The 24,016-nt window shown below is 41.8% G+C and overlaps 1 protein-coding gene across 4 annotated transcripts in view; it reads right to left on the reverse strand.

Annotated features, from left to right (window-relative positions):
- The window catches only part of LOC309646918 (uncharacterized protein), a 366,785-nt gene that overhangs the window by 195,419 nt on the left and 147,350 nt on the right, over positions 1-24,016 (reverse strand). The window lies entirely within an intron of this gene.

A 24,016-nucleotide genomic window follows, 5' to 3' on the forward strand; every position in this document is an offset into this window, starting at 1 on the left:
CAGTACAGTGTAAAGGAAATGGCCCCTTTATAGTAGAGGTCCTCTGTGTCTCTTCATGAAGGAGTGACACCATCCTGTTTGCTTCTAGCCTCATTTCCTTTCTCCCTCATTTTTGCAGCCTTGACATTGCGCCTCCCAATGAAGCACTAGCAATTAAGTGTTGCTCTAGGCTCTGTCTTATAGTGAACCTGGGCTGAACCTCGCCCTTAACAATCCCAGTTACCAACCCATCTGCTCACCGCACGTGGGTCCTCTCCTGGCCCCTTTCATTCAGTTCACATTCCAGTTTCACTCAGCTCAGCACCATGACTCTCCTGATTAAATCTTGACTTTGGCTCTATGTACTCACACCCATCTTAGTTTATCCCAGTCCCCTTGGTGTCTTGTGTTTGCTCTTCTGGCCTCCGTGCCTCCTTCTTACTATATTATTTTAACAATATTTTAGTTTTTATTTTGTTTTATTTTTTTGGCTGTACCGCATGGCTTGTGGGATCTTAGTTCCTCAACCAGGGATTGAACCCGGGCCCTCAGCAGTGAAAACATGGAGTCCTAACCACTGGACCGCCAGGGAATTCCTAATATTTTTATTTTTATTCGGGAAATTTCTCTTACCCTTAGTGCAGGTGGTCCAGGTGGAGCTCAACTTCTTTCCTACACTGCCCAGGTCTTGGCCAACCAGTGTATTCCCCTAGTCACAGGGATTAGTTTGGAGATAGGCATATGACTAAATCAGTACAAACAGAGCCAGTCCTGAGATCTCTGTTGGAATTACTGAGAAAAGAAGCTCTTTCTCCTCTTAGAAAGAGACAGGAAGAGAGCCTGGACACGAGTCAGTCTGAGAATGAAGCCAGACCTGAGGGAGAAAGAAAGAGGCTGGCTTTTGGTGGGGAGGTTTGAACTACTGAATTCATTCATGCCTGAAGTTTTTTGCCCTGAAACCTTTCAGTTTTTTAAGTGAATAAATTGTATTTTTGCCTTCCTGTTCCTGCAACTGAAGGTAGACAAACTAATAGAGTTCTCTTTCTCTATAAATCCTAGCCTCTTGGGCATTTACATAAAAACCTGGGGTACCCAAAGTGATACAACAGCAGAGCTCCCTAGAACCTTGTGACCTCTATAACTTTCCACTACAGTGTTGTGGGATGAGCTTAGATGAGTCACCGTGTAGAGGCACGGACTGAGTTACTGGTCCTAAGGGCAGACACTCCACACCTCTGCACCTGGTACTCAAGTAGCTATTCTACAGCACGCCCCGTCCTGGCACATCTTGCCTCTTCCCTTTCCCTCCTGACCCGTGTTTCTGTCTGAGTGCTTTGCCAGCAATCTGATGCAACTTCTTAAATTCTTAAAACTGCAGGGGAATTTTATGGCCATTCAGGCACATAGCTCTTAAGTAGAGCAGAGCAGGTGGAATTTCTGGCACCCTACCAAACTGGAGAGACAAAAGTGGGTCTCTTGCCGCAGGATGTAGAGGCAACTCTAGGAGGAACTTCCCAGCCTGACTATCCTGTGCCTTCCAAGGTCGGCTCCTGTTTATCAGTTCTACTTGACTCACGTTCCTGTCTCTCCTAACTCTTGGTTAATCCCACCTCTCCTCTTAATATGGTTTTACTTCTACACTTTGGCACACACTCTTACATTGCCCTGGGTAATGTTTCTTCAGCATCCCTTGATGCTTTGGACTCTCTTCCTTCAAGTTGTCCCTGTAAGAAGGCCAGTCTTATAAATTCTGTTCCAATCTGATGCATGGGACCCAGACACTGGTGAAGTCTAATTACTGTGAAATAGAGCTACTTAGTTTACTCCGACTCAAGCTCACGGTGTACCAGTGTGTCCTCGACCAGCACCAAAGGACAACTTAGGAATTCTTCCCCTCCCTTGCCAGGGTTCCAGTCGACCTCTAGAGTTTATACATCCTGCTCTGTTCTCAGCAGGCTGTCCTCATGCCGTGATCAGATGTGTATTGGGCAAGGTCTAATGCACATGCAGGGGATTTCTTGTTTACATGATGAGTGAATGGCTGATGGATGAGACCGTGAAGCACAGACTGAAAAATATTCCCACTCGTGTAATGGGGCAATTTTCTCTGATATGTTAACCCATTTAGTGCAGCACACTTTCTGGATATTTTCTTGGTGGCCCTTGCAGAAGCCATACCTCCAGTCTACTGGACAGTAACACCCTGGCCAACCAAGTGAATTTTCACATAACTATGATGGTAGAATTCAGGTGTAAGACACATGGAACAAACAATAACAGTGAAACATATTGAGTATCTTCTATATGCAAGGCCCAAGCGAGGTGCTAGTGGTTCAGACAGTAAAACACTGAATTAAAACATTATTACCAATTGTGAAATGTGCTTTGAACGAAAAGAGCAGGAGGCAGAGACAGAATAATAGGGGAGGGTGACCATTCAGGGAAGGCCTTTCTGAGGAGGTAATGTGAGGTAGGACAAAAAAAATGAGGAGACAGTAATCATGCAAGCAGTTGAAGGAAGGGAGAGTGTCACAGCCAGAAGGAACAGCATATGCAAACTCCCTGAGGTAGGTACGTTAAAGAGACAGAAAGAAAACCAGGGTTGCTGACGGACAGTGAGCAAGGGGCAGAACAGTACAAGATGGGAAGGGAGGTACGGTCAGTGGCAGGACGGAAGGCCGTAGAGAGCTTGCATATACTTATGTGTGAAAAATAAAGCCACTGAAATGGGAGAATAACATGAAATAATTGAAATTCCAGGTCATCCTTGCTTCAAAGTGCATGAAGAATGGGTTGTAGGATGCAGAAGAGAAAGCAAGGGGGGGAAGCAGTGAGGAGGCTGCTGCTAAGTGCAGTGGTCTTCGGGAGGAACCGAGGCCTTCTCCACCTACTTGGTGGTTGAATCAACACGACTTCCTGTTGGATTCTATCTGAGAAGTGAGACAAAGAGGAAGCGAGTATGACTTAGATTTCTTGCTTGAAAGACCGGCCCATGATGGTGTCATTAACTAAGATGGGGAAATCTGAGGGGAAAATGCACTCGTGAGAGTGAGCGGAAATCCATTCAGGTTTTGGAATTAAGTTTCAGCTGTATGTGAGACAGACAGAAGGAGAAGTCCAGTGGGAAGCCAGAATACACACCTGGAACCTGGAAGGGGAGGTCTGATCTGGAGGCAGGGATTTGGGGGTCATCAGCATACAGATGGCATTTAAAGCCATGGGATACACAGAGATCTGTTGCATTTCTATATACTAACAATGGAAGATCAGAAAGAGAAATTAAAGAAACAATCTCATTTACCATTGCATCAAAAAGAATAAAACACCTAGGAATAAACCTACCTAAGGAGGCAAAAAATCTGTACTCCAAAAACTATAAGACACTGATGAAAGAAATCAAAGATGACACAAACAGATGGAAAGATAAACCATGTTCTTGGATTGGAAGAATCAATATTGTCAAAATGACTATACTACCCAAGGCAATCTACAGATTCAGTGCAATCCCTATCAAATTACCAATGGCATTTTTCACAGAACTAGAACAAAAAAAGTCTTAAAACCTGTATGGAGACATAAAAAACCCTGAATAGCCAAAGCCATCTTCAGGAAAAAACAAAACCAAACCAAAACAAAACAAAAAAAAAAAACGGAGCTGGAGGAATCAGGCTCCCTGACTTCAGACAATACTACAAAGCCACAGTCATCAAAACAGTATGGTACTGGCACAAAAACAGAAATATAGATCAATGGAACAGGACAGAAAGCCCAGAGATAAACCCAACACTTATGGTCAATTAATCTACAACAAAGGAGGCAGGAATATACAATGGAGAAAAGACAGTCTCTTCAATAAATGGTGCTGGGAAAACTGGACAGCTACAGGTTAAAAAATGAAATCAGAACTTTCTTTAACACCATAGACAAAAATAAACTCAAAATGGATTAAAGACCTAAATGTAGACTGGATACTATAAAACTCTTAGAGTAAAACGTAGGGAGAACACTCTTTGACATAAATTGCAGCAATATCTTTTTCAATCCTTCTCCCAGAGTAATGGAAATAAAAACAAAAATAAACAAATGGGCCCTAATTAAACTCAAAAGCTTTTGCACAGCAAAGGAAACCATAAACAAAATGAAAAGACAACACACAAAATGGGAGAAAATATTTGCAAATGATGTGACCGACAAGGGATTAATCACCAAAATTTACAAACAGCTCATGCGGCTCAATATCAAAAAAACAAACAACCAAGTCAAAAACTGAGCAGAAGACCTAAACAGACATTTCTCCAAAGAAGACATACAGATGGGCAAGAGGCACATGAAAAGATGCTCAACATCACTAAATATTAGAGAAATGAAAATCAAATCTACGAGATATCACCTCACACCAGTAAGAATGGCCATCATCAAAAATTCTACAAACAATAAATGCTGGAGAGCATGTGGAGAAAAGGGAACCCTCCTATACACTGTTGGTGGGAATGTAAATTGGTGCAGCTACTATGGAGAACAGTATGGAGGTTCTTTAAGAAACTAAAAATAGAGCTACCATATGATCCAGCAATCCCACTCCTGGGCATACATCCAGAGAAAACCATACATGCACCCCAATGTTCACTGCAGCACTGTTTACAATAGCCAAGACATGGAAGCAACTTAAACGTCCATTGAAAGATGAATGGATAAAAAAGATATGGTACATATATACAATGGAACATTACTCAGCCATTAGGAAGAATGAAATAATGCCATTTGCAGCAACATGGATAGACCTGGAGATTATCTGACTAAGTGAAGTAAGTCAGAGAGAAAGACAAATATCATACGATATTGCTTATATGTGGAATCAAAAAAATTGATACAAATGAACTTATTTACAAAACAGAAACAGACTCACTGACTTAGAGAATGAACTTATGGTTACCAGAGGGGAAGGGAGGGGGGAGGGGTAGATTGGGAGTTTGGGATTGACATGTACACACTGCTATATTTAAAAGAGATAACCAACAAGGACCTACTGTATAGCACAGGGAACTCTGCTCAGTATTCTGTAATAACCTAAATGGGAAAAGAATTTGAAAAAGAATAGGAACATGTATATGTATAACCACTTTGCTGTACACCTGAAACTAATACAACATTGTTAATCAACTGTACTCCAATATAAAATAAAAATTAAAAAAAAAATAAAGCCATGGGAACAGATGAGGTCCCCAGGAGAGTGTGTGGTAGGAAAATAGGAGGGAGAGGTTCCTTGGCCCCAGTGCCTCCCCTCAAGTCTTCTCCACAATTCCTAGTCCTTCCTTCTTTAGACTCCATAAGCAAAAGATACGGTGCCCTTCTTCCCTCTCACTAAGGAGTCTAATGGCCTCTGAACAAGTGAGCCAGTTCTGGTCATCCTCTCAGAAAGCCCAGGCCTTAAGCCTGTCCCCACACTTCTGTCTTCTACTCTTTCAGATAAGTCTCCTCTCCCAACTCCTAAGGTGGACAAATGGTCTTCATGCTCAGAAAAGAAACGAAGGAAGGAAGAAACCTCAAACAACACTACCATCACCACCCAGCCAAGCAACTAAACCAACTAACAAACTACAGCATGAGCTCTCAGAAAGGAGGTTACCCCACTGGCCAAGTCTTGAGGGACTGTCTGCTGTACCTCTGTTAGGCTTGGGGTGAATCATGCTACCAGATTGCTCTGCTTTGCCCTGGCAGTCAGTTTTTCAGTGTGTAGCATGGGTCACACGCAAGGCTGAAACAAGATAACTTGACTGGCTCTGGGCCAACCATGACCACTCAGGATGAGCATATGTTCCATTGAAAGTGGGTCATGAAGCCAACATGCACCTGTAAAGACATCACGTATCTTTCTGTGTGGTGTGTGAGCTCCAAACACTCCACTGTGTAATTATCCGTTCTTTATATGTGAAATGGTCAGGATCTTCTCTTACCTCTCTGTGAATACTCCCTACTCCTGGCAGATTCACCCTCTTACCCTTTCCCACCAAAAGCTCCCAGACTGAGCCAGGAACGAATTCCTGTACCAGAAAGAAGCAAACAGGAAGTGTCCTGGTTGTAGCTGTAGACTACCCACAACACTGAGGTTTCCTTTCGGTGTTTTGCACCTCTACTTTGTTCATTCTGCCCTGCCCCTTTCCTTCCGGTGCAGTGTCAGGCTGCTTTCCTGGCCTTTCTCTGCAGTGCGTAAGGCCACTTGTCTCTTACCTTCCTAACTGGTTCTTACCCCACTACTTTCCCTGACCAGTCATCACTGTGCTGCTCAGACTGGTGGTCTGATTCACAGCTTTGCCCTGATGCTTCATTTGTGCGTGCATCCAGGCCCCTGGCACCTTATCAAGTTGCAAAGCTGCCGTGCAGCCCAGATCCACGGCCTCTGCATGTTCTTTGCTCTGCCAGCCCCAGCTTCCTGCCTGTCTTTCTGCTAAGCCAGCACCCCTAGAGTGCCTCTGCTGACATGTAATGCACGCATGCACACGGCTTTTTGTTTCATGACTGCTCTAAATACGTGCATGCTGGTGCTGTGCATCCTTATTTATATATTTCAGGACATTTTGGCTCACCAGTATCTACTCCATCTCTGATTGCTTCCCACCAAGAGGGTCTGCCTCCTGCAGCTTTGCCCGGGTGGTCAGCACTGATGTGTATCACTACACCTAAGCAGGGTTGACATTGATTCTTAGAAGTGTTTCTTATTCCCGTCCTAGGAACACCGCTTCATGTCAGCTCATCATCCAGAGCTTCTTGGGAAATCTGCATTCAGCCAGCATGTGCAAAGAGTAAGGCAATGGTGGGAATAATAAACTGATGGGTTCCAGCCTTCATTGATGTTTAATATTAAGTCTGTCTCATAAGTGGCATTAATGAAATTGCCTAAGGGAAGGAGGTGTGATTGTCCTTAGTGCTGGAGATTGATTGTGTGTCCCCTGAGTGCGTTTGGTTTGATAATATTTCCATTCCCCTAAAAAAGTTAGCATGCACATGTGATTTGTTTTGGACAAAGAAATATGAGAAGTTATATGTGTTATTCTAGGTGGAAACTTTAAGAACTAGTTTGCAGGTTGGCACATTTCCTTTTTTTCTGCTGATTTCCCATCTAATTATCAGCACCATCTAATAGAAATATAATGCAAGCCATATATGTAAATTTAAATTTTTTAGTAGTCACGTTAAAAAAGTAAAAAGTGGGATTTCCCTGCTGGTCCAGTGGTAAAGAATCCACATTACAATGCAGGGAACTTGGGTTCGATCCCTGGTCAGGGAACTAAGATCCCACATGCCGCGGGGCAACTAAGCCCGTGCGCCGCAACTACTGAGCTCGCGTGCCTCAACTAGAGAGCCCGCATGCCGCAAACTACAGAGCCCATGCGCCCTGGAGCCCACGTGCCACAACTAGAGAAGAGAAAACCTGCACGCCACAGCTAGAGAGAAGCCCGCGTGCTGCGATGAAAGATCCCGTGTGCCGCAACTAAGACCCAACGCAGCCAAAAATAAATAAAATAAATAATAAATAAATCTTAAAAAAAAAATGGTAAGAAGAAAAAACTAAAATTAATTTTAATGACATAGTTCATTTAACCCACTATATGAGAAATATCATTTCCATAGGTAATCAATATTAAAAATTATTCATGAGAATTTTGCATTTCTTTTCCATATTAAGTCTTTGCAATCTGGTGTGTACTTTACACTTACATCTCATTTCAGACTAGCCACATTTCAAGACTCAGCCAGAGATGGCTAGTGACTACCATGTTGGATAGACTAGGCCGTGGCCTGTTAGGATGTATCTATATATCCCACCAAGTTTTAAATTTAACCACCAAAAAACCATGAGCCAGAACTTTAAAAGTCTGTGACTTTCAAGACTTAAAAAGATCCCTGGGTTCCCATCTTTGGATGGGTAGGAGGCTAGACCCCAAGGAAGGCATATTCTCCAATGTTCACTTCAGATGTGGTCAAGGAGGATATTAGAACAGAGGGTCAAAGTACATTCTCTGCTCCTGAGTTGCTCCTTACAACACTTACGCAGTGGGATTTCAGAGTTCAAAATGACTGCTGAATGTATATCATACTTTCCCAAATTTTAGTGGAGAGAGACTATTAGGGCATGAAGAGAAAATACTAGAGCAACTGAGAGATGGTAGAAATACTGAAAACAAAGGGAATCAGAAATTATGGATAAGCAATTAGATTGTCTTTGGGATTATTTAAGGAATAAATTTGAAATTACATTTAAGTACAATGGCTACTGGGCTGATTCCCAGAATATAACCCCTTACAGGTGTTGCTCTCAATGTGGCCATGACACTATGTGAATTACCATGAAACAAATCAAACCTGGTGTCAGTCATCATTAGGAACTGCCATATCCAACCTCCAGACACCAAACAGGTTGATCACTATAAATGTAAATGAGACTGTTCTATTCCCCCACTGAAATGCTCCAAAGGCTTCCCACTCCCTCTAACATGAAATTTAAGCTCGTTTAACGTGGTATCCAAGGCTCTTCATTATGTGGTTCCAATTTTCTTCTGCAGCCTCATTTCTTGCCACTCACTTCCTTTTGTTTTACACTTCAAGAACACCAAAATATTTTGAGTTTCTTGCTCATGCCATGATGCTTCCCTTTATTCATATTTTGCTAGAATCCCCTCCCTTCCTTTTTGCCTGGTTAACACCTACTAGTTGCTTAATTCAAGTGCCATCTCAACGAAGTCAGTGCTGTCTTCCAGGATGATTAAATGTTCTCATTTGACCCACCCCAAGACCTTGCATATCTGTCATTAAACTTATCACTCTGCATTAAAATTATTTATTTATGCATAGCTTGTTCTTCAGGGCTTGGCAGATGCTCACTAAGTGTTTCTGGAATAAATATTTCTGAAAGACAGAGCCAGGGACCACAGAGGATGGATGCGGGGATCCTTCCCAGAGAGCAGGGTTATCAGGGGTTTAAAAATGTTTCTCAAGTAAGTGGCAGTTGAACAGTTTGTTGCTGAAATAGCAGAATCAGAGTGCAGTTTATAGTTCTTCCTTGCATGGCAGTGGCATTTCTATGCCCACAATGGGTCATAATCTCCAGAACTTTACATTTTTTACTTGATAGGCCACTGAAATTCTGATGGTATAAGCTAGTCACCTTTTCCTTGCCAGCGTATCAGAGAAGAATCCCAAATGCCTCATCTTTTACCATGGCTTGCTGACTTCCTAGCATGGAGACAGAGCTAAGACAGAGATTAGAATCCAATGTAGTAGTTTCTGTGGCACAGGGAGCTACTCATGTGGTAATTGTGATAATGTCTTGTCTCATTGTGCAACCACAGCTAAGGCCGTAATGGCCCTCGACACAGCTACGACATTTAGAGTATATTTTTGGACTATAACATGAAATAACAGACACTTGGTAAGCAACTTTTTATCAAGTGCCAAGATTATTAGAAATTTGTGGGACTGTCTGCCAAGGCAACCACCTCTACAGCTTCTTTTCATCTTAAAACTTGTATTGCCTCTTCCTTGTGACTACCTTGGAATCTTACTATGCATTTACATGACCCCCTGACCACAGTGAATTGATTTATGAGTGGACCAATCATAAAACTCCTCAACTGGAGTTTAAAAATCAACATATTTGATTGCTACAGAGACTGTCACCTGACCTAAGATTGACAAATAAAATCCAAGACTGTTGGGCTTGGTAAAAGAAAGGTTGAAAGTTGTACGATGCAAGACTTGGAAGATGAATGTAACCAATTTGCAAAGAGAAAAGAAATGAAAGATATAGCTCCTGGTAGATTTGAGGAATACTTCCAGCTATTCCTTTGAACCAACTACTCTTCCCACAGTTTTATCACACTTTCTTTGATATAGTGAGGCAACGAATTCCCATTTTCCTTGCACTTATGTGAATTGGATTTCTGTCAATTATCCCCAGGAGCCCACGTTCTAGTGAAACAATAGTTTTAAGTCAACTGATTACTTTTTTTTTTTTTTAAGATTTAATTTTATTTATTTTTGGCTGTGTTAGGTCTTCGTTGCTGCGAGCGGGCTTCCTCTAGTTGTGGCGAGCAGGGGCTACTCTTCATTGTGGTATGTGGGCTTCTCATTGCGGTGGCTTCTCTTGTTGCAGCGCATGGGCTCTATGTGCGCAGGCCTCAGTACTTGTGGTGCACGGACTCAGTAGTTGTGGCTCGCGGGCTCTAGAGCGCAGGCTCAGTAGTTGTGGCACACGGGCTTAGTTGCTCCGTGGCATGTGGGATCTTCCCGGACCAGGGCTCAAACCCATGTCCCCTGCATTGGCAGGTGGACTCTCAACCACTGTGCCACCAGGGAAGTCCCCAACTGATTTCTTTTATACAGAGTATCTCATCTATTATTTTAGCAACTCTGTGAAATGGATATTATCATTGTAGTAGACTCTCTTGTTTTTCACAATAGATACATGTAGAGATCTTGGGAATCCCAAAGTTTAAGATATAGTAGAGAAGTAGACCCTGCATTATGTATTTTAAATTAACAAATGGAATATTGAATTTGATGGTATACGCATTCCTGTTATAGTATTAGAGACACAATCAATTAAACATTCTTCTATTTTTTTATCCAAAACTTTTGTTAAGAGCTACATCTTTTTTTATTGAATGTTTTTCCCTACGAAAATAAATTTTAAATAAACCATGAAAATAATTGCTTACGTGACATCAAGGAGAAAACAAAGCTCTGTTGAGTTGTCTGCAGATGTTGGTAAGCTGACTAAGTGCAGCAGCCTCACAGTAAGCATAATTTAAATGGATACCTCAGCCAAATGACAAATTATTTCATGTTACGAACCTTCAGGATGATTCTAATATAAATGTAGCCATGAATCTTAAATTATGGAATATTCATATCCTACTGTATTTATAAATGAAGAAACAGAGAATCAGGGAAGGAAAGTGACACCAAGATAATAATACACCAGTTAAGGAGGCTAGACTTGGGGTTCAATCATATTGGCTTATCTTCTGGTTCAGAATTCCCTGCCCTGTTAAAGTAAGGAGAACAAAAGATTCACCTCTATGGTGGATTAAAGATGGTCACAAAATCTCTGGCACTTCTCCCACTGAAAGTGGAGTCCATGTTTCCTCCACTTGAACCTAGGTGGGTGCTGTGACTGCTCTAAAGGACAGAATATGGTGCAGATGACACTCTGACAGTTTTTGGGCCCGGGCCTTAGGAGATTGATGGCTTCCACTTCCTGTCATTTGGAACACTCACTCTTGGAAGCCATCCTCCAGGTAGAAGTGTGGCTACCCTGAGAGCACCATGTTGTGAGAAGTCAAAGCCCTGTGAAGAGGACCTGGAGAATGAGACACCACGTGGCACAAGGGAGAGACCAAGGAGCACTGAGATGCTAGACCTGAGTGAGACATGTGAGCCATCTTGGAAGTGGATACCCAGCCCCAGTGACCCCAGCTGACAACAAACAGACCAGACACACAAGTTGCCCAGCTGAGGTCATCCACATTCTGAACCTCCAAATTTTGAGCAAATAAAATAGTTGTTTGGGATACTTAATTTTGTGGTAGTTTGTAATGCAGCAATAGAAAACAGGAACAGATGTAGGCGCTCTCATTACAAAAACCGAAAACATGTGGCATTGATTTGGGGACTGGACAGTGGGCAGAGATTGAAAAAGAGTGTTAATGGAGAAGGACAGGAGGTTATTATTGAGGTCTGGCAAGAGGGCAACCTCTATTTTTTGGTTGTAGAAGTTTTAATAAAACTGTCACCTGACATATTTTGGAAAATATAAAATGTACCTAATAAACTAGTGGATCTCCATAAGTAGATTTCCAGGCAAAATGTTAAGAGTGCCAAATACTTCTTGTATCTGCATACAGTAAAGTACAGATAGGGAGAAATTAGCTACAGATGTTATTCAATTTTTTAGCAGAATTTAGAGGAAATATATAGAACCCAGGACTTGTTGGCTTCAAAACAGCACTATTTCTGATCTGCTTTCCAGCTAAGAAAATACTTTTAAAGCAAGAAATAGCCTCCAGGTAAAAGTAAAAACCAGGGCAGTAAAACAAAGTAAAAGAAAGACTCAGGGTAAAGATGAAGTCAAAGCTGCAAGCATAAATCCCTTTGATAAGATCTCAGAAACATTTAAGTTGATGCCCTATCAGCTAGACAAAAGATTTTAAGAGTGCCTTATCATCCTTCTCTATTAAACAATAGATTCTAGTAATCTTAAGGTTACTGTACCATCCTTAAGCAGATTTCCAAAAGGCCAAAGGCAGAGAAAAGCCTATCTCAAAAGGATTTGTGGGTAAGACTCTGCTCTAACAGAATGGATTATAGTTTGATATACAGGAATCCCACAATCTTTTTAAAGGAATTAAACCACCTTGGAGTGAAAGGGTCAGAGACAATATCAAATTAAAAAGAGGGCTTTGGACCCCTAAACTAATACAGGAAGGACTCAGGCTGAGAAACTTACTCAGCAGAAAACATAGGCTATTTTTTATGGAAAATGAAGACTGTCTTAGAGGGCAGAACCAAGAGCCCAAAGGTCAAAAGCCAAGAACCACAGAGAATCATACCAAGGCTGCAGGTCTAGAGCTTCATCAAGAAACTGGCAACATGTGCCTACCTGGATGTCATATTGTTATGGAACAGTGACTGCTTTGTGTCCCCTGTCTTCCCCATTTTTGAAAGGGCGTGTCTACACATGACTGCCCCAGCATTGTGTGTGTGTGTGTGTGTGTGTATGCGCATGCATGTCTGCGAGCACACGTGTGTGTGTGTGTATGCAGGTAACTTACTTTCTTATTCAGAGGACTTCAGATTGAGAGGCTATATACCTGAGGAACCAAATATAAGGAGGCTTATCTGCACCTCTCCCTGAGATCTGCAATTTAAACCTAACGACATAATGGGGTGAGACTTCTGGGGACTGTGGAAGGGGGATAGTGCATTTTGCATGTGGGAAGAATATAATACTTTGTGACCACAGAGCAGACTGTGGCCACAAATTCTTTGACGCTCCTCCCACTGATGAGTGGGGAGTCTGGGTCCCTCCCCTTGAATCTGGTTAGATTCTGTGACTGTTCTGGTCAGTTGAATATGGCTAAAGTGAAGCTGCACCAGTTTCTGAATCCAGGTTTTAGGAAATAGGCAACATTTTTTTTTTTTTAATTTTTATTGGAGTATAGTTGACTTACAATGTTGTGTTGGTTTCAGGTCTATGAAATTGGCAACTTTTACTTTCTGTTTCTTTGAAGTCAGCCACTACTTGAGAGGTATGACTATCCTGATACCACCATGCTGTGAGAAGCCCAACCATGTTGGAGAGGCCTTGGAGGATAAGACATCATGTGTGGGGAGAGAGAGGCCATAGAGAACTGATGTGCCACATATGAGCGAAAGAGTCATCTTAGAAGTAGATCATCCAGTCTCAGCCACCACAGATACCTCATGGATCAGAAATAAACCCTTCTAGAATTCATAATATATAAACATCGTGAGCAAAATAAACTGGTTGTTTTAAGTCACTAAGTTTAGGGTAGTTTATTACACAGCCATAGGTAACCAGAACAACTTCTATTTTGAATTCACTGTTTAATCAAAAGCACTTGCTCTCCCCATTCATAGAAATTGTTAGTTATATTTACAAAATTTGAATCTGACATTATGATTTCTGTTGATAGATGTGGCAGAAGTGATAATGTCTTAGTTCTGAGCCTGGGCCTCAAGAGGCTTATGTGCTTCTGCTCTTTCTCTTGGAAAGTTTAGAAGCTGAAGAAATGAGTCATCCCAACTGACCCCCACCCCCTCAGTTGACTGTATACTTATGAGCAGCGCAGCTGAGATCATCTGAGCCCAGCCTGGACCAGAAGAACCCACCCAGTTGGACCCAGCCTAAATTGCCAATGTGAAGAATCATGAACTAAAAAATGGTTGTTGTTTTAAATTGTAAGTTTTGAAGTGGTTTGTTACATAGCAATAGCTAACTGGTATATTAACCTTCTATTTGATTTATTGTCAACCAAGAACAAGGTGGAGAGAAGTATTGGTAGTTCTGTCCAGTTTTACATAATTTATTTATTTTTGTTTCTTTATAAACGTGAAGATGAAACCAATAAACTAACTTATAGTATTTCTCAGTGGCAGAAACAATGAAAATATAGCAACACTGTAACATTCCTGCCCAAAATTCAAAAGCTGAAACCAATTATAAGAAAAATCAGGCAAACTCCAATTGAGGGACATTCTTCAAAAGTGTCAAGGTCATGAAAGACAAGGAAACATCAAGAGACTATTACAGTTTGAAGGAGACTAAAGAGACATGACAAAAAAATATAACACATGATTCTGGACTGGATGCTTTTACTATAAATAGCAATTTGGGGACAATGGACAAAATGTGGGTGGAGTCTTATGGCTTAGATGGTAGCAGTGCATCAGTGTTAATTTACCAATTTTGATCTTTCTTTGCAGGGGGAAAGTGGGAAATGTCTTTGTTTATAGGAATTCTGTACTAAAGTATTTGGAAGTTTTGGGGCATCATGTAGACAACTTACTCTCAATGGTTCAGTTTTTAAAAAATTAAAAAAGAAAAGAAAAAATATTATAGAAAAGAGAAATAATGGTAGGGCAGTTCTGGTCCTGCAAGATAATAAAGAACAGGGATCTCCCAGTTAAGTCAATAATTTGTTCTTGATGATCAGACTTACTGCCCAAAAAGTGCTGACTGAGAGCCTATTTCCTGCTATTTTAATGGGAAAAATTAAATGGTTGGTACATTAACATAAAATACCCAACTAATTTTCCTAACATAAAACCAGAACAAAGTAAAATATGTGTATATCAGAGATATTAGGTTAGTATATACTATGTTTAAAATATCACTTTCTCACCAAACTTCATGGTTATTAACAAACTTTGGCTTTGTATGTAATATCCCAGATGTAAGCTCCACTGCTGTCACTTAGTGTGCCTTTCAAAACGGTCTACACATTATTATATCGATATGACTCTATTCTACTAATTTTATTTCACTCAAGACTTATTATGTATTTTTATTATTATTTATTAACTCAAGTCTTATTCTATCCATAGTTTTGCTTAAAATGTGGTATTGAGTTTTATGGAAAAACATCAAAGTTTCCTATGTAACCAGTGGTGAAAAAAATATTGTACCAAAAATAAGTATGTTCAATGATGTCTGTGTAGTACAGTCCAAGAGGCATTCTAATGAAAGAAAATGTTACCTCTGGAGACATATGGGTGTGCCTGTATATTATAAAGCTACAATAATTTCAGCTGTAAGTCTTAAACTGATAGCTCAATAAAACAGAACAGATTGACCCTCAAATGTAAGAATTACTTCTGTGCCATACAACATTATAAATATTCAGCAAATAAATAAGAGTATTAGCTAACTATTGAGAAAACAGCTTAGAGCAATACATCATTATGGACACTAATTCCATATAAAGAGTTAAACAGAAAATCTGAAAGAAAATGGAATTGAATTTGTCCATTTTATGCATGGAGAAGGGTTTCCTAAGTTTAAAAGCAACTTCTTTAAAAGAAGTCAATGAAGGGAAAATACACATATTTGGTTACAGTAAAAAATTTAAAATATGGGTGTATGAGTTTAAAAGTAAAACAAATATTTATAGCAAATAGCAGACCAAAATATTAAATAGTATGAGCACTCACAAATACATAAGAAAAACATTAAGACACAGAGAGATGTGGGAAAGATCACAAAAAGACAGTTTGTTTATCAGAGAAGAAATACAAGTAGTGAACCAAATTATGAAGAAAAGAACTCTGCTGGGGACTATCATAGCCATCAATTAAATCAGAGAAGTCATTAAAAATATCACAAAATCCAAAGGCAAGAAGGGTGTGTGATAAACTAACTGGGTACTCTGCACATAACTAGTGTCTGTATAAAAGAACAGAATCCTTTGGGAAAGTAATTTGACACGCTGACCCAAGAGTTATAAATATTAATACTTTTTGATCCACTGTATTTTTGGAATTCGCTATTCTTTTCGCACAGAGATGATCATTACAAAGTTGTTTATAAAATCAGAAGAAAATATGTGTGTTGGAGTTGGCGGTGGGGGGCAAACGGAACAGCTACTGGCTAAGTAAGCTATGTTGCCAACAGTTTATATAATAGTTTGAAGTTGTTAAAAATGACTCTATAAATGAACAAAAGTGAAGACACAACCTTTCAAAAAAAGTAGAACACAAAGTTGTATACCTTGTATTATCACACAACTTCGTCACATAAGAACCAATGCATACAAATAAGTGGTGAGGTTATAACCAGGATATTAACAGTGGATGTAAGAAGTGATGAGATGATAAAAGATTAAAAAAAAAAACTTTTCTCTGTTTTTCCAAATTAAAAAAGAACATACATTGCTTTTATACTTAAAAATAGAGTATAGAGAAGAGATGATGTTTTGCTGCTTGCAGTCAAGTAGAAAAATTTTCTTATGCAACTATCTAATAAGCATCACCAAAAGTCCAAGAAACAATCATACAGATGCCGGTGACTGCACCCTGGAAAGCATAATTGGATCATAGACCACTGTAAAAAGCCACTATCCTACAAGGAGCTGATGACAACTCTAAATAAGGCTGAGGTCATGTACCAACCTGCCCAAGGAGACTTTCCATATAGTCACAGCTGCTGCAATACTTTACGAGGCTTCATAAACACATCAAATGCACTGGCCAGGAAATAAGCCTGGTAGTTAGGTATTTTTGTTGATGTTCAACATAAAGTGTGTCTGTGTTTTCCAGCTTTTCATAAGGTTAAGGTCACTGTGTTTTTCCATTATAAAATTGCTTTTGGAAGAAAAAACCCAGCAGTCCCACCGTACAGCGCGTTTTTCACGTAGGAGCAATCAGTAGAAGGATCCAGTTTTCGTTTTTCAAAGATCATATAAAAAGTTCAAACTGGACTCGTGCTGGTAGTATTTTAAATCAAGGAAGTGCTTTGGTGATATCACTTTACTTGTAGTTTTGCTGCTTCTTAGACTGGAGGATGTTTAAAGTGAACGTAATACAGTAGGGGGTAATCTTCCATTTAGCTTTACAATTCTATCAGCAAAACGCCAGGGGAGAAGGACTATCGTGTTCTCTTTGAATTGCGTTTTTGCAACCTGAGATTCAAGTTCGGGTTTCTTGACGCACCCCTGGGCAATGAATCTGAATTAATTATTGTCTCCAATTTCCTCCACCTAGCCCCTAAGACAAGCGCAAACAAGCCAGCAATGGTTACCCTCATGGCCATTAGAGATTCTATCAAAGCAAAGCGCAGATCAGTACAGTGTTCTGCTGATAAGAATTTATCCGTTGAGAAAGATCGAAGGCAGAATCAGGATGGCACAAATTGAAAGCTATTGGATACACTTAATATCTTCTAGTTTAATTCACACCTTCCAGGTATGGATTAAAACACATCACAAAGAGCTTTGCTGTAATGATTGAAGGAGGTGATTTCTTTCTTTCTTTCTTTTTGTACCCTACGAGGAATTCGCCGGGCACTGTCTACAATGCAGAAGGCAGGCCTCATGCCAGGTTGTATGTGCGCTAGCTGGTTTGCCTCCCATTCTTATGAAGAAAACAGTTTTTTTTTAATGACAAGTCTGAGATTTGTCCTCCTTAAATAATGACTCATGAAAACAGAAAAGCAGATTCAGGCTTTTTTGAAGTTTCTGCTTCTCTGAAGATTTCAAAGGATTGGTACCCACCCTCAAAATGTCTTATTTCCTGTGATATAGTTCCCAATAAGTAGTGAGTGGATTACCAAAAGAATTTCATCACTTTGTCCTCTGAAAACTGTGCACTTGCTCTCAGATTGTCTTTTTTGCCTTGGCTGTAATTCTCCATAAAATCTATTAATGAAGCACTCCAAAGGCCGGAGTTCTATTGCCACAAACCAACGAATACCTAGGCCACCAGAAGCTGGGAAGAGGAAAGGAAAGATCCTCTACTTAGAGGCTTTGGAGAGAACACGGCCTTGCTGACACTTTGATTTTAACTTCTAGCCTCCAGAACTGAGAGAATAAATTTCTGCTGTTTTAACCCACCCAATCTATGGTACTTTGTTACAGCATCCCTGGGAAACTAATAAAGCAACGGAGGTATGCCATGCTTGGGTGAGTATCATTCAGTATCATGTATGAGATACCTCTTCTGCAGAAAGAAAATGCAGATAAAGAAAAAAACTATTTTTTCAAAGCTGTATAGGAGTTTGGGGTTGTTGACCATGAAATTTTGTGACTGGCTAGACATCTGCAAAGTTCATCAGCAAGTTCCCTAATGTTCACTGAAGGTCCTGATGTCTCACCCATGTAATCCATGTCTTGATAAGGTTGATTAAGATGGCATAAATGACCAGGGTGACCAAGCCACTCAGGCAGTGATTAAAGGCCTGAGCCAGGAGTCTGCCTCCAAGAATTGCTCCCAGAAAATCAAGACTGGGCCCTTGAAGGGTAAATGATCCCTATCTTAGCTCTGGTCTAAGGATTCTCAGTTGGAAGTGGGATCCAGGTATGGCCTTCGGATTCCTGGCTGTCCCTGTGTTGTGAGGCTGTCCTGGGCATGGCAGGTGTCAGGACAAAGTGCAGGATCGACAGACTGGTTCTGCTTTGAGGTTGATGCCGGAAAGGCCTGAGTGGACTGATACCGACTGCTGAGAGCCGGCTTGTGCTGAGAAGGATTCTGACGCTACACCTGGGCCCAGCGGACAGAGCCGTGACTGATGGACTCTCATTCGTGAACTTACACGAGGACATGGGAATGGGGAATGTCTGAGCCTCGGCCATGGATTTGGCGACCTGGGGCTAAGGCATGCCTCCTACAGGCTGAAGTAGTTGATAATGGAAGACTGAGAATTACTGTTCCAAAACTGAATAATCCAAGACGGTTAGTACTTTGTTTATGATTTAGATCTTAAGAGTCCTGGTCTAGGAAAGATTCACGCCCCCCTCAGTCCCCTGGGACCTCAGAGTGGTCAGAGTGCTGAGGGAAAGGACTCTCTCTAGCACAGTAACTGAGGCAGTTTTACTAAAAGGACTCTCTGCAAAGATGCGGGCAGGGTTTAGAGAGCAGGAAAGGACACGGCTTACTTTAGGCCGGTCAGAGCAGGAAGCCATTTCTTTTTTTTTTTTTTTAAATGAAAGCTTCTTTATTAATTTATTTATTTACTTATTCTTGGCTGTGTTGGGTCTTCGTTTCTGTGCGAGGGCTTTCTCCAGTTGCGGCAAGCGGGGACAACTCTTCATCGCGGTGCGCGGGCCTCTCACTATCGCGGCCTCTCTTGTTGCGGAGCACAGGCTCCAGACGCGCAGGCCCAGTAGTTGTGGCTCACGGGCCCAGTTGCTCCACGGCATGTGGGATCTTCCCAGACCAGGGCTCGAACCCGTGTGCCCTGCATTGGCAGGCAGACTCTCAACCACTGCGCCACCAGGGAAGCCCAGGAAGCCATTTCTACACTGCGGTGGGCAGGGGCGAGGGAAGGGAGAGGGCTGTGCGTTCTGGAAAAGCTTGCGGACAAACTGCGGGGGCCTGGATAGAGCAGACGCAGGCGAATAAGAACCCAGTCTCCCCCTCCTCCTCCCCTCTCCCTCCTGCTGGTGACCCCGCTGGAAGCGGGAGGTGGCTGCAGTCCCCACAGCCAGCCTCTGGGGGCGCAGGGCAGGGTGTGGACATGCGTAGAAAGGCTGCTGAGAAAGTGGAGCTTAGCCACCCAGACGTCTTTAGTCAGAATCCTTCTGACTGCAGGTGGCAGGACCCTATCCTGGTCTAACTGAGACCAAAAAGGAGTCTCAGAGGAAAACGTACACGCGTGTTTGAACCTCAGGAAAGCTGAACCACGATGCAAGTGCTGCCATCTTGAGTTCTCATCCCCGCCTTTTTCTCTGTTTCAGCTTTTTATTCTCTTACGTCTGTTTCGTCCATCAGCAGCTTCTACCCTTGTACCTTCAACACCGAAGACAGACTAAATCCCTATGTTCAGTGTGAGAAACTGGACTGGTTTGAGGTTCACACCCACTGACGGGTCCTAACAAAGCAGCTGTTTCCATGACTGGCTGACCCCATTAGATCCTCTACTTAGAGGCTTGGGTTGGAGACAGGAAGAAGTCCCCAGAAAAGGGTGCCAGTCCCAGAAAGAGGGAAGGGTCCTGTGCCGAAAAGAAGAACAGGTGCCACTGCAGGGAGGACATGGAAGCAGGGCTGAGGATGGGGAAATCGAGGAGGGGGAGGGGCGTTCCAAGCTATTTGCCATGACAGGGGCTCAGGCTGAGACCTGTGGAGAAAGGGCAGGAGTGGGCTTTACCCAGAAACTGGGGCCTTCACTCAAATCATTCTCCCTCCTGCTCATGGGGCAGACACCTCACTGACTACATTTCAGGCGGCCAAAAAGCGTGAAATTCTCAGCCTGGTGTATGACCTGAGTCTGGCTTTCCTATTCAGTCATCGTGGCTCCCACGCACACTGTGGCCTGGGGTGCATCTCCATCTGTCACAATCCTGCTCATCATTCAAGACCCTGCTCGAATCTCACCACCTCCATCAGAACATCCCCCTTCCCACCTGCAGAAAGGAAGCTTTCCATCCACTGGTCTTCCGTCACTATCAGAAAGCTATTTAAATATTTATCAAGGGCAGCTTTCCATCAGACTTCTTTATCTACTTCAGCCCCCCGAACCAGATACCCGGCGCCTGTGCATTTGAAAGAACCCTGGGAGTGGTGGAAGGAATGGGGATTTGGTGCCTGTTTTGTGCCCTCCCTCCTACTTTACATTCTCCCAGTTGCTTTCTCCTTCCTCTCATTCTTCCTTTCCGCTCTTGGTTCTTCATTTGTTGGTTATAAATATAGTCACTCTTCTTAGACAGATTGGGATGTACTGAGGATTAGAGTTTGGCTTTTAAAAGCATGTGCCTACAGGGAGATCAACTCGATGCTTTGTGACGACCTAGAAGGGTAGGATAGGGAGGGTGGGAGGGAGGCTCAAGAGAGAGGAGATATGGGGATATATGTATACATATAGCTGATTTACTTTGTTGTACAGCAGAAACTAACACACCATTGTAAAACAATTATACTCCAATAAAGATGTGGGAAAAAAAAGCATGTGCCTGCAACACTAGCTCCTGACTCTGCCATGGCTAAGCATGCGATGAGGGTTGTAAAGCAAATGTGACTGTATTTCCTTTTAGAAACTGACGTGCCTCATAAATGCCAGAGTTGAAATTCTTTAGCGGATGCTATTTTTATGAGAACTCTGACAAAAGTATTGATTATGAAGTCAAATTGGTCAGATGTGCAAAGGCATCAAACATCACTTGCCTGTAGGAAGGGAGAGCTTGATCTGACCTCTGCAGCTGTTGCTACATTATAACTCTTTTGTTCAGATATTTTACCTCAAAATCGGTTTACACTTTACTGTTAAGAAACCGAAGTGAAACTGTTCATTGAGTGGATTGAGTGTTGATGGGCTTTCTTTCTTTCTTTTTTGGTGTTAACCACAGGTGTCTTCAACTGTACACAGGCTTTCTAAATGACCCTTTCGGTTTCTATAGTTACTACTTTGTGGACTAAAGTTCAACAGTTTATGGGTTGGTCAATTTGACTTGGTAACCCCCTAAGCACATTAAAAAAACAAAAAACAAAAAAATTTAATATCCCTGTGAAAGGGATCTGCTGCAATTCAGGTAAACAAGAAGCTGAGTTTTATGACTACTAGTTAACAGCACATCTGTGTCAGGCCATAGTAATCAATCAAATAAAATGTAGCTTCTAAATAGTTATCAAATAAAGCCACCATTTTTTTTTTTATCAGAAGAGGTAGAGAGGACTTAAACCTTTCTGTTACTTCCAGATGTCAAACAAGCAATCCTACCTCCTTCATCTTTTTTCTATCAAACTAAAGAAGGAGGAAGAGACAGAGAGGGAGACAGAAAGAGAAAGAGAGAGAAGGAAAAAATTTAACTTCTCAAGAATAGGTGCTATGTTTCTTAGATGAAAATCTTTAATTTAGCCGAATAAACTAAGAAACTGTAGCACTATTCCTGTTTTGGCACTAAGCCCCCATGATGACATTTCATTGAATCCACATTTCTACACTAATTACTATAAATTTTCTAGCAGTAAAACAGAACAGTAGTACAACAAATGTGATGACATTCAAAGTGTTCCACTGTGACACATGACTGACCCAAGTTGCAAGGGAGGTTGGGAAAGAGGATATTTAATGTTTCCAGCTTCTATAGTGGAAGATGGCCAGAGGAAAAAGGAAGTTAGGAATGACAACTGAGTTAGTCAACCAAGTGAAAGAAATGGCTTGGGCACTGCGAGGGGGTGGGATGTTCAGGGTATATTGAAGAAAGGTCAAGTAGATGGCATTTCACTGGAGCTGAGGGTAGGTGAGGATTAAGAGATGAGATTAGGGAGATAGCTTGGCATCAGGACCTTACCCACCAAATCAAGGAGTTTGGGATTTATCCCTTTAGCAATAGAGACTCACTGGAAATTTGTGAGTAGAAAAGTGACATGATTAAAGCAGTGTTTGATCACCAATAATCTGGCCAGAGCACAGAATGTATTGAAAGAGGGTGAGCCTGAAGGAGGGGGCAAGGAGACCACTGCAGTGGTCCCTCCACGAAGTAATAGGACATGAGTCAGAATGGTGGCAGTGGTATTGATTAAAAAATACAACTATGGAAGAGATTATAAAGTATGAATGATCAGGGCTTGTTGACTAATAGAGGACCAAGAAGAGGGAGCATCAAAGATGACTTCACAGCTTTAAGCCTGGGTAACTGGCAAAATACATAATAGAAGCAGAAAATCAAGAAGGGAGCTGGTTTTAGGAAAAAGTTGATTAGTTCAAGGTTGTTGTTTTTCTTTTTTAAATTTTTATGTTTTGGCTGCGCCGCGCAGCATGTGGGAATCTTACTTCCCGACCAGGGATCAAACCCGCGCCCCCTGCAGTGGAAGCACAGAGTCTTAACCCCTGGACCACCAGGGAAGTCCCTGATTAGTTCAAGTTTAGATGTTGAGTGTGAGGTAGAGGCAGCAGGACGTGCAATGGAAACATATAACAGGCAGATAACACATAGCCCACAAGATGTTGGACATTAAGAATACTGCTGCCTCTGGTGTTGCTTCCCAGGATCTATATATTTGGCACAGGAAGTGTGATGGTGTTTCTTAGAGGACAGTTTATAGAGTAGAGGGAGGCAAATAATTCTATATATAGTCTGTACTTGGTACAAGTAAAGCCTGAAAACTCTGAGGTTAGTAATAATAGCCCCCAGCACAAGAAATGGACATTCCATGGCCAGTAGGATGAAATATCCAGAAGTATATCCCAAAACCTGGGAAAAGAGCATCTGGGCTGTATAAAAGCTGAGACAATCCCCAAAACCACACTGACTAAGTGTTGTCACCAATTTCTGAGTAAGAAAGAACTAGAGAGTATTCAGAATCATCTGTATGTTTATATCCAACTTACTTGTTTAGTAAACTTTAGGTGTAGTTCTCTTTCTAAAGGGTGCTGTCATTCCAACAGATTCCTTTGTCAGATCCCTGACTTTTTTTTTTTTTAATAAATAAATAAATTTATTTATTTATTTTTGGCTGTGTTGGGTCTTCGTTTCTGTGCAAGGGCTTTCTCCAGTTGCGGAGAGCGGGGGCCACCCTTCATCACGGTGCGCGGGCCTCTCACTATCGCGGCCTCTCCTGTTGCGGAGCACAGGCTCCAGACGCGCAGGCTCAGTAGTTGTGGCTCACGGGCCTAGTTGCTCCGCGGCACGTGGGATCTTCCCGGACCGGGGCACGAACCCGTGTCCCCTGCATTGGCAGGCGGATTCCTAACCACTGCGCCACCAGGGAAGCCCAGGTCCCTCACTTAAAGAGACTCTCTATCAATTGTTACAGAAAGATAACTAATCTGGGTAGACAGGAACTAACCAACACAGTTGAGATGCTG

This window comes from Balaenoptera physalus (genome assembly GCF_965194825.1).
Source record: "Balaenoptera physalus genome assembly, chromosome: 17".
Taxonomy (NCBI): domain Eukaryota; kingdom Metazoa; phylum Chordata; class Mammalia; order Artiodactyla; family Balaenopteridae; genus Balaenoptera; species Balaenoptera physalus.